Here is an 11,573-nt window from a genome sequence, read left to right as displayed (position 1 = left end):
AACATTTAATGAAACTCACAGCTGTACTGACTTTTAAAATTAGGAGAGGATGGACAAGTAGTTCATAGAAAAGTAAATCAGCCTTACTCATGCATTAGGAATTGACAACCCTGCTGTTTTAATTTAATATATCTCTGGGCCCGACCTCTCTCCTGAAGTCGAGACACACATTTTCCACTTTCTAAATGAATCTTGATGTATGAAATGAGTTGATTTTCTTCCCAAGAACGTCTAGATATCTGAGACACGTCACTGGAGAAAGCTCAAATTCAAGAAGATAGAAGATGACTGCTCTTCCCTTTATTCTTTCACTGCTTTCTGGGAGAAAATTAAAATTCTATTATCTCTGTCTTAAGTTGGGTTCCCTGTAAACAGACCCTGAAGCAAGGATTCTTGTGGATATAATTAATACTAAGTTTTCCCAGGGGGCTGGGGAAAACATTACTAGAGTAGAGAAATGGTACTAGTACGGTAAGGAGAGTAAGGAGGGATGTGTTATCAAGCAATCTTATGAAGGGTAACTCTGGCTTTGTCCCACAAGAGTAGGTCATAATTCTACTTCATCCTGACCAAGACAAGATAGGTGAAATACATATGCCCTTGCACTTGTCAATCACTGGTTAAGAACTGTGAGTAGGAGATGTAAAATCCCAAGTACTTCTAATAAAATGGAGCAAAGTGAGGTCTTGCAGCGTGTGGCAAACCCTCCGACAGAGACATGGTGCTTACAATTTAAGAGTAAAAATATACATGGAGCCAACATGCATGGGAATCCAAAAAAGACCAAGCAAGTTTGGGTGGTGCAGGGGCTGACTGCTCCAATCTCCACACTGGTGACTGTCTACTAGTAAAATGATTTTGCTGATAACTACCTTTATTCTTTATTAATTTATTAATGCATCTGCTGTCTTCCTTTATTTTCTGGGGTCAACTGCTAACAGGAGAGTGCTTTCTATGGGCCTACGTTGCAGTTCTTTCCACTCTGCCCCACGGCTCAGTGTGAGGCCAGTAGATGTGCATTATTGGTCAGCTCCATGTCATAAAAACTCAAATATGAATATGCCTTCTGCCTGGCTGGCATGGCTCAGTGGTGGAGCGTTGACCTATGAATCAGGTCACAGTTCGATTCCCGGTCAGGGCAGATGCCTGGGTTGCAGGCTCCATCCCAGTGTGGGGTGAGCAGGAGGCAGCCAGTCAATGATTCTCTCTCATCATTGATGTTTCTATCTCTCTCTCCCTCTTCCTTTAACTCTAAAATCAATCAAAATATATATTTTTAAAAAATGAATATGCCTTCATATGAGATGTGTTTTCTCAAGTTACCAGAATCTCCTAACAACATCAGTTACGATTTGATGCAGCTGATATAACAAAAAACAAAGTAATAGTGAATCTCAAAAGATGGTGCCTAGACCAACTGCATCGGCATCACCTGGCAGTCAACAAATAGCATGGTCCTTGTCATCAAGGGCCCAGTCTCATACCACCCCCACAGCAGAAGAGGGCTGCTTTCGCAGCACCCATCGCCTCCCCTTCCAAGCAGCAGGATGGAGGAAGATGCAAGAAAAAAGTTTCAAGGGGCTTCTGCAAGATATTTTACTTTTTTTGTTTTGTTTTGTTTTTGTTCATTCTCACCCAAGGATATTTTTTCCATTGATTTTTTTAATGTTCATAGCATTTTTTTATATTTCAAGAAAAATGATCTTAAATATAATAACATTACAGGCAATAAACATTAATATTTCAAGAAAAAAAAAGGATTTTGAGCATAATAATATTACCAACCCTTCTTAAGAGGACCTTTATGATTACATTGAATCCACCTGGATAATCCAGGATTCCCTCCTCATCAGACTATCGTTAACTTATTCACATCTGCAAAGTCCTGATTATCATATACGGTAACAGTAGCAGTTTCTAGGGATTAGGATGTGGACATCTTTGTAGGGGCCATGATTCAGTTTACCACAGTCTCCTATCTGACCCTCAAAGATTCATGTAAATTCCATATGCAAAATACATTTACTCCATTCCAAAGTCCCCAAAAGGCCAACCCATTACAACAAAATGTCATCTAAATACCACCTCAAATGTCATCATCTAAACCAGGTATGATTAAGATGATGGGTATAGTACATTTGGGGGCAAAATTCCTCTCTGTCTTTGGATCTGCGAATCTAAAAAACAGTTATCTGCTCCCATGATACATGGTGAAGCAGGTTATTGGCAGTTACATTCAAAAATAGAGAAAATGGAAAAAAATAGAAGTAATCAATGAAGGAAAAAAGAGGCCATTTTATATATATACTAGAGTCCCAATGCACAAGCAATTGAGACTGATTATTCATGCCTACGTGCAACCTACTTTATATGCACAACCTTTCTAACTCCCAGAAAGGTTCCTAGAAGGGCTTTTCTTAGCTGTCTCTTTCACTGTTCTATTAAACTTCTGACTACTTTGCAATTTTGCTTGTATTAGAGCTACCAGCCTCTTCTTGATTGATCTCCACCAAGATCTCTGTTGTTCATGACAACACTCTTAGGTAAGAAGTTCTCCACTCTCTGTTCCAAATAAAGATCAATCCTCTCAGGAAAAGTGGCTTATGCCTTCCTCTCTGTGCCTGCTTTATGCCCTGGGAGAAACCCATGTGCCACTACACAGAGCTAGGGTGGGGATGTGCTTTTCCAGACTGATACTTCAATTCTACGAGTAGTCATGGGGGCAAGGGATAGCTGCCCCAGTCTTCTTGAGTTGACCTTCTCAACATGGAATTTCAAACCTGATTATCAGTGATACATAAGAACAGTGCTGAGGGTTATAATCAGAGCTTCAATATTTTTGGTTTCTTGTGATGGGCAGAGCTTCTTCCTTACAAATGGTGGTTGAATGAGTAAGGAAATCCTCTCGTCCATGCCCACTTCTATACCATGGATCTTGAGAAAATAAGAATTTATGATAACCTACTCTTCACAGGAAGATATCGGAGCCTCAGGCAGGAAGCTGAGGATCCAGGGCACTACCTCTTAGATGCACACACTGGAAATGAGTTTACACAACACCAAGGGAATAATGGAGTGAGTCATGGTTCAAATGCTACAGACTCTCATTGTTTTTGCAGAGATATGGTAGATTGTATTGAATGAATGCTTTCCCATTTGCTGTATGCTCTTAGAACAATTTCCCAAGTCTTTCATGAGTGCTTTTCTTAATTTTTACAGTTAATTTTTTGCCAAAGGGAGAGTTCTTATCATTCTGGAAGTCCTACTCTCACACCTCTTTAAACCTCCTTTTCCTCATCTGTAACATGTAGATGATGATAATGGTTGTATAAGGAGATGGTGTATTTTTAGGGGATGGGACATTAAATACTTGAAAAAGTTACCTGCAACCAGAAAAATATATATTCTTCTTCTACTTTATATACTTATCTATAATAATAAAAAGGTAATATGCTAGTTAGACCGGACATCTTCTGGACATCATTCTGGACGTCCTTCCTGACCAAGCTGGGGCCAGAGGAAGCCAGCCCGGGTCCCGGGTGCCTGCCGGCGGCCAGATGAAGAAAGCCCGGGGGTGCCAGCAGCTGGGGGAAGGAAGGCCTACTCTTGCATGAATTTTTGTGCATCGGGCCTCTAGTATATATATAAAAGCCTAAGCTACCATTACAACTGAACAACCAGAACGACTGGAATGACCCGTCGACCAGTCGCTATGATGTGCACTGACCACCAGGGGGCAGACACTCAATGCAGTAGCTGCAGCCTGATGGTCAGTGCGCTCCCACAAGGGGAGTACCATTCAGCCAGAAGTTGGGCTCATGGCTGGTGAACGCAGCTGCCATGATGTCAGGGAGCTTCTCCCTATGCCATAGCAGTGCTAGCAAATGGTGGCAGCAGGTGCATCCCCTGCCTGCGGGGATTGGGCCTAAACTGGCATTCGGACATCCCCAAGGAATCCCAAATTGCGAGAGGGCGCAGGCCAGGCTGAGGGACCCCCCCCCCCGCCGCCACCGCGCACTAATCCATTCAATGTGCCTCTAGTATATTGATAAGACTCCTTAGTTAACACAGAAGTAGCAATGTATTATAGATTAGAAAAAAGTAGGGGATATGATCCTCAAGCTATGGAATATTTCATATGTAGATTCTCAAGTTCTAATTTCAGTTCTGTCATGGACTCCTAATGAAATTTTTGATAGATTATCACACAAAAATTGCTTCATATATAGTCTTGTTCTTTACTTTCAGAGTTGGCCAAATGGTCAGATATGGAACCTACACTAGCGAAGAAATAGATTTCTCATGGGACAATACTCTTTTCTTCATGTGAAATGTAAATAGAAAAGATCAACTTGAAACATCCTTGCCAGGAAATAGCAGTTGGTTGAATATATGCATCAACATTTGTGACATAAAGACAAAATGTTCTACAACAAGAAGGTAGTTCCATCTTTCTTCTTGGAATGCTGAAACTCTATTTGACCCTGGAGGAAACCTGAATGAAAAACAATCAGGTATGTAAAAAAAATGAGATTAGCATTGTAGCTTCTGGTGACTCACTTAGAAGTTGGACTTGCTCAAACTGGTTCTGTCTGTTCCTTTTTCTGCATTAGCCAGCCAGCCAAAAGGTTATCCAAAGTGAGCTGGCTTTGATTTTTCACATGGACTAAACCTGTTAATTTTTTTTAGTTATATGCTAGTAGGTAAAATTACATTCATTTATCTATAATTTCTTCCAAGAACAAATTCTATGTATTTGTAAGTAAAAAAAATCTGAACTGGGGTGAGTTAGAAACACTAACTTAGAACTTCATGATATCAGTTTTGCAAGGCCAGCCTCAAGTGAAAACAACATTCATGATGTTTCCAAGTACCTCAAACACTTATACATTTGAAAATACTTTGCCCATCTGCTGATAGGCATTTAAGCTGTTTCCAAATCTTAGCTATTGTAAATTGTGCTGCTATGAACATAGGGGTGCATATATTCTTTCTGATTGGTGTTTCTAGTTTCTTGAGATATATTTCTAGAAATGAGATTCCTGGGTCAAGTTCCATTTTTAATTTTTTCAGGAGACTCCATACTATTTTCCATAGTGGCTGCACCAGTCTGCATTCCCACCAGCAGTGCATGAGGGTTCCCTTTTCTCCACATCCTCACCAGCACTTGTCGTTTGTTGATTTGTTGATGATAGCCATTCTGACAGGTGTGAGATGGTACCTCATTGTCATTTTGATTTGCATCTCTCGGATGATTGGTGACTTTGAGCATGTTTTCATATGCCTCTTGGCCTCCTGTATGTCCTCTTTCAAAAGGGATCTATTTAGGTCCTTTGCCATTTTTTGATTGAATTGTTTATCTTCCTTTTGTTAAGTTGTATGAGTCCCCTATAAATTTTGGAGATTAAATCCTTATTGAATATAACATTGGCAAATATGTTCTCCCATGCAGTGGGTTTTCTTGTAGTTTTGTTGATGGTTTCTTTTGCTGTGCAGAAGCTTTTAATTTTGATGTAGTCCCATTTTTTATTTTCTCCTTAGTTTCCATTGCCCTGGAGCTGTATTGGTAGAGATATTGCTAAGACATACAGTATGTCTGTTATTTTGCTGCCTACGGATTCTTCTAAGATTTTTATGGTTTCCTGTCTTACGTTTAAGTCCTTTATCCATTCTGAGCTTATTTCTGTGAATGGTGTAAGTTGGTGGTCTAGTTTCATTTTTTTCCATGTATCTGTCCCAATACCATTGAAGAGACTCTTGACTCCATTGCATGCTCTTGCCTCCTTTGTCAAATATTAATTGAGCGTAATGGCTTGGGTCAAATTCTGGGTCCTCTGTTCTGTTCCATTGGTCTCTGTCTGTTATTGTGCCAGTATAAGGCAGTTCTGAGAACAGTGGCTTTGTAATATAGCTTTATATCTGGTATTGTGATCCCTCCAACTTTGTTCTTTCTCAGGATTACTGCAGCTATTCGGGGTCTTTTTTTATTTCATATGAATTTTTGGAGAGTTTGTTTTAGGTCTTTAAAATATGCCATTGGTATTTTAATGGGGATTGCATGGAATCTAAAAAAAACCATAAAACTATGGTACATTTACACAATGGAATACTATGCTGCTGTGAAAAAGAAGGAACTCTGACCATTTGCAGCAGCATGGATGGACCTGGAGAGCATTATGCTAAGTGAAATAAGCCAGTCAGAGAAAGATAAATATCACATGATCTCACTCATTTGTGGAATATAATGAACATAAATTGATGAATTAAAATAGATCCAGAGACATAGAAGCATCAAACAGACCATCCAACTTCATTGGCAGGCGGTGGGGAGGGTGAGAGATCAACCAAAGGACTTGAATGCATAACCCATGAACATAGGCAGTAGGGGAGTGAGGGCATGTGCTGGGGGGTGGGAGTGGCCAGGGAGAGGTCAATGGGGGGAAAAGGAGACATATGTAATACCAGGTGTACCGGTTAATAATGCGGATTTTTTTCAATAGATGGAGTTATACATATGTTGATATATATATGATTTGATATCTATGCTATTTTGCTGTATTAACAGCAAGCTTCAAAACTTCATATGTCAAATTTGCTGAAGGTGTTAACATCATAGATATTTTTATGCTTAAAAATGTCGAATTTCGTGCCAAAAAAAGAGCATTTGTGGGAAGTTTTAATTCATTATTTTAAAGAAAAGTGCTGCTGAAAGTTATTGTATACTTCGGGAAGCTTATGGCGAACATGCTCCATTTTAAGATACTTGTGAATGCTGGTTTAAACACTTTAAAAGTGGTGCTTTCGATGTGAAAGACAAAGAACATCCAGGTCAACTGAAAAAGTTTGAAGACCAACAATTACAAGCATTATTGGATGAAGTTGCGTGTCAAACTCAAAAACAACTTGCAGAAAGATTAAACGTTGCTCAGCAAACAATTTCCAATGGTTTACAAGAAATGGGAACGATTTTAAAGGAAGGAAAATGGGTGCCACATAAACTGAACAAAAGACAAACAGAAAACAGAAAAGTCACCAGTAAAATGTTGTTTCAGCGGCAGGAAAGAAAGTCTTTTTGCATCAAATTGTGACTGGCAATGAAAAGTGGATTTATTTTGAGAATCCCAAATACACAGTCATGGGTTGATCCAGGTCAACCATCAACATCCACTGCAAGGCCAAATCGCTTCAGAAAGAAGACAATGCTCTGCGTTTGGTGGGATCAGGAAGGTGTGGTGTATTATGAGCTTCTCAAACCAAGTGAAAGAGTTAATACTGATAGCCACTGACAACAAATAATCAATCTGAACCATGCTTTGATCATAAAGCGACCAGAATGTTCCAGAAGACATGGCAAAGTAATTTTGCTTCATGATAACACACCATCACACACTTCAAAACCAGTTAAAGACACGTTAAGACCTTGCCTGGGAAATATTAACCCACCCGCTGTATTCACCAGACCTTGCTCTTTCAGATTACCACTTGTTCTGATCAATGGCACACGCACTTTCTGATCAGCCCTTCAAAACGTACGAAGTGGAAAATTGGGTCTCTGAATGGTTTGCCTCAAAACAAGAAAAGTTCTATTGGGACGGTATCCACAAATTACCTGAAAGATGGGGGAAATGTGTAGCTAGTGATGGACATTACTTTGAATAAAGCACTTTTGATGTTTCTCTTGAAATTATCGTGTTTTCTTTGATTATGAAATCTGCATTATTAACCGGTACACCTGTATTTTAAACAATAAAGAATTTAAAAAATAAAAATAAAATACTTTGCCCATTTTGCTATGTTTGATGCCTATAATTCCATTAAAATATAATTTGAGTCTTAAACAACTTAGTTTATTGTTTTCTTTCCAACTATGAAATTCTTCAAGATAAGTATTTGGTAAATGGAGAAAAAGATTGAAAGCAAAAAAATTATCTGAGAATGGCTGTCAATGGATTAGTCTTTCAACACTAGAAAAATGGAATCATGAAAGATTATATAGACCCCAAAGGATAAGTAGGACCTGCTGCACACACACACAGGAAAATCAATCCTCTCACAATTGTCCCTAGGCCATTACAGAATCCCACACAGCTATACTACATTAAAGTTGTATTTGAAGGTATAGCAGAAATCAGCGCTAATGTGTGCATGCAAAAAAACCTCTGTGATTGTTTGTCAGGGCCACCGATACAGTGCTGTTTAAAAAGAATCTGATAGTTCTTCATAGCTTCAAACCAAGCATGAATCAAATGAACAGCATAGAAGAATCTAGTATAAGACAAAAGATTATTTTTCAACTGTACCTTATGTAGACCAAGAAATATACATCATTAATTTATTGTAGTTATGTATCCATTTTCCTTCCTAATATAGGTTATTTGTACCATCTCTTTTTGTTCTTGAAAAATTCTGTCAGTCTTAACTAGTTTTTATTTTATTGATCTTCTTTGTTTATATTTTATTTTACTAATCTCTGCATTTGCTTATTATTTTCTACTTTCTTGCTTTGATTCTGTTGTTCTTATTCTAACTCCCTAAGTTCAATGTTTACCTCATTATTTTTTATCTTTCTTGTTTTCCCTTAGATATATGTAAAGTTTAAAAAGTCTAAGAACTTCTATAACTGTGTCCCACAAATTTGTACTATAATGCATTTACTGATAGCCAGTTCTAAACTCATAGTTTACATTATTATTTATTTTTTGACTCACAATTATTTCAAATTTAGTCTCCTGGTTTTCCAAGATAGGACTAGGAGCTTTCTTTCCTTATCTATTTTATAAATTTATATAATTTATAGGGGTTTTCTCTGAGCCTAATATATGGTTTATTTTTATAAATAATTCATATCCTATTGGAAAGAATGTATATTCTATTTGTTTTGAAGGTCTATATTGACCAATAAATTGAGTTTTAAATTTGTTATTAAAACCATTACCACTTTTTGCTTAGTTTGAATTTATTAACTTTTGAGCAAGGTGCTTAATTATTCAAATATGATGGATTTAAAAATGTCTTATTATTCTGTACATTTGCTTTATATATTTGAGACATCTTATATGCTACAGTCTCAGAAATGTTTTATCTTTCTGGTGAATTGAAGCTTTATGATTAAATACATACTCTATTAATACTAATAATTATTTTCTTAAGGTATGTTTTTTTTATTGTTTTAATACTTGTGCCAGATTACTTTTCGTAATTATTTTGTGATATTTCTTCTTCTATCTTTATACATTCAATCATGTTGTTTTTAAGTGAATGTGCTGTGCATAAACTTTGTTTGAAAATCTTTGTATTTTAATTAGTCTTACTAATAATATAAATAAATTGTGCTGATGGTCTCTGGAGTATTTGGATTGTTTCTACCATATTATTTGAACTTTGCATTTACCATGCTTTTTAAAAAAATATATTTTTGCCACTGTTTCTTCCTTCTAATGGGAAGATAATTTTTCTTTCTTCCCTTTTTTTCTTAACTAATTTAGAAATTTATGTGTTCTATTTTTATACTTTTAGTGATCATTCTTACTATATAACACACTATCTTCATTAACAAACTTTAAAGGTAATCACTAGATAAAGGGAACTAATTAAATAATTATTTACTTTAAGCAATAGGTTATACTAAAGATTGTTTTTTTAAAAATAGGCATTCAAAACATTCATTCCTATGTGTACTGATACAGAACAATCTCCAACTATGCAGTTTAATAAGAAAATACAAGGGATAGTTATGTGTGTTTATGACATGTTGCTATTTTTGCATCCACAGTTAGGAAAATAAATGAACATGTACAAATATCTCTGGAAGCACACCTAAGAAACTGGTAACAGTGGTTGACTCTGGAAAGAAGAAATAGGCACATGTGAAATAACTGAGGAAAGAAAAATAATTTTCACTGAATAACCTTCGTACATTTTGAATTTTGTATATCCATATATCACATTTTAAAAAAACAGTAATAATTTGAAATATGTAAGCCAATACCTCTTCTCCCAAAGAATGCAAGGAACTAAGAATAGTTTAAATTCAATTTTCCCTGCTTTTACATCTAACATATCTGTTAGTATCTAATGTATCAGGTATTGCTGCTTAATTGACATCTACTAAATCCCAGGAATCCTCAACAATAAGAAACTATTTCTCACTCAAGTGTCTGGGTCATCTGGGTCTGGCTGAGCTAGGCTGGACTGGACCCTGGGTCCACACTGGGCAGTGGATCCATATCTGCTCCAGGTGTCTCTCATCTTTCTTGAACCTGTGACTACCTGAAAGCAAATTCTTGTCATTGCAAAAAGCAGGAGAACAAGAGTAAGAAGAATGCACATTTCAAGCCTTTTTTGTCATTATGACTGTTAGCATTTCATTGACCAAAAGAAGTTTCACCCTATCTGGTTTGTCTCAGTGGATAGAGCGTTGGCCTGTGGACTGAAGAGTCTCGGGTTTGATTCTAGTCAAGGGCACATGCCCGGGTTTCAGGCTCCATCCCCGTGGGGGGTGTGCAGGAGGCAGCTGATGGATGATTCCCTCTCATCATTGATGTTTCTATCTTTCTCTCCCTCTCCCTTCCTCTCTGAAATCAATAAAAATATATTTTTTAAAAAGTTTCAAGTCTAAGGCCAACATCAATTTTGTGGAGAAGTATATTCCTCTCATGCATGTGGAGGATGGAGAGTAGTAAGTGAATATTTGTTGAATAATCATAAAACCTGTCACACCTAATATTTTATCTCTTCTTTACTTTGAAAGGTCCTCAAATTAGTCTCTCTTTAATACTCAGTATTTAATTTGATTTGCTTAAGTCTGTACCAATTTATTCGCCCAACATTGTTCCTTGCATTTTATTCTTTCATACTTACTAGTAGTTAACAATTGATATCTTAGTACATGGTTCTCTCAGCAAGGTCCTCAAATATTAAACATTCATTGTCTTTGTTTAGAAATGTGTATTGAATGATAACTTAGCTGTAAATGTGTCTCTTCTCCGCATCCAGCACAGCTAGAGAGTGGTCCAGATCCTGAGTAGGGGTGGCTGGGGATTGAGAAAATGAAAGAGACAGACACAGAGATGGAAGAAAAAAGCTGGGGCCGGGTGGGACCACTGTCCTCTGACCAGGACAGGTACAGAGACAGTGACCCCAAGCCAATACAGCGTATTTATTTTATACAGCAAAAAACAGGAAGTTTTACTAAAAGTCAAGACAAAGGAGATTATTTGCATTCTTGGGTGAGCCCAAGTCATATTCATTCCTGGTGCTTGACTGGATTTAAATAACAAAACCCACCCCCTGGTACCTGGGCTGAAGGTCAAGCTGACAACACTCCTGCCTTTTGGCAAAGTGTGTTTTCCAGGACATGGCTTTGCCAACACCACTGGCTTCAGCTGACAATAATTAAAGAAATGCCCATGTGCCTTCCCAGGTGCTCTCTACAATTAGCTAGGTATTGAGCAGAAATGGCTGGGATTTAGACTCAACAACTGAGTATTGTAACATATTAAAATACTAGAGGACCGATGCACAATATTCGTGCACTCAATGGGGTCCCTCAGCCGGACCTGCGCCCTCTCACA

At 37.5% G+C, this 11,573-nt stretch overlaps 1 long non-coding RNA gene across 1 annotated transcript in view; it reads left to right on the top strand.

The window, feature by feature from the left end:
- The first annotated feature begins 4,438 nt into the window (after positions 1-4,438).
- LOC111827343 overlaps positions 4,439-11,573 on the top strand; it is a 32,273-nt gene continuing 25,138 nt past the window's right edge. The window contains exon 1 of the long non-coding RNA XR_002830849.1: positions 4,439-4,514. This is a non-coding gene — a long non-coding RNA (uncharacterized LOC111827343). The remainder of the gene's footprint in view (positions 4,515-11,573) is intronic.

Source organism: Myotis lucifugus, unplaced genomic scaffold (assembly GCF_000147115.1).
Source record: "Myotis lucifugus unplaced genomic scaffold, Myoluc2.0 scaffold_3, whole genome shotgun sequence".
NCBI classification, from domain to species: domain Eukaryota; kingdom Metazoa; phylum Chordata; class Mammalia; order Chiroptera; family Vespertilionidae; genus Myotis; species Myotis lucifugus.
The sequence above is the reverse complement of the archived record's forward strand: the minus strand, read 5'-3'. Positions and strand labels throughout refer to the sequence as shown.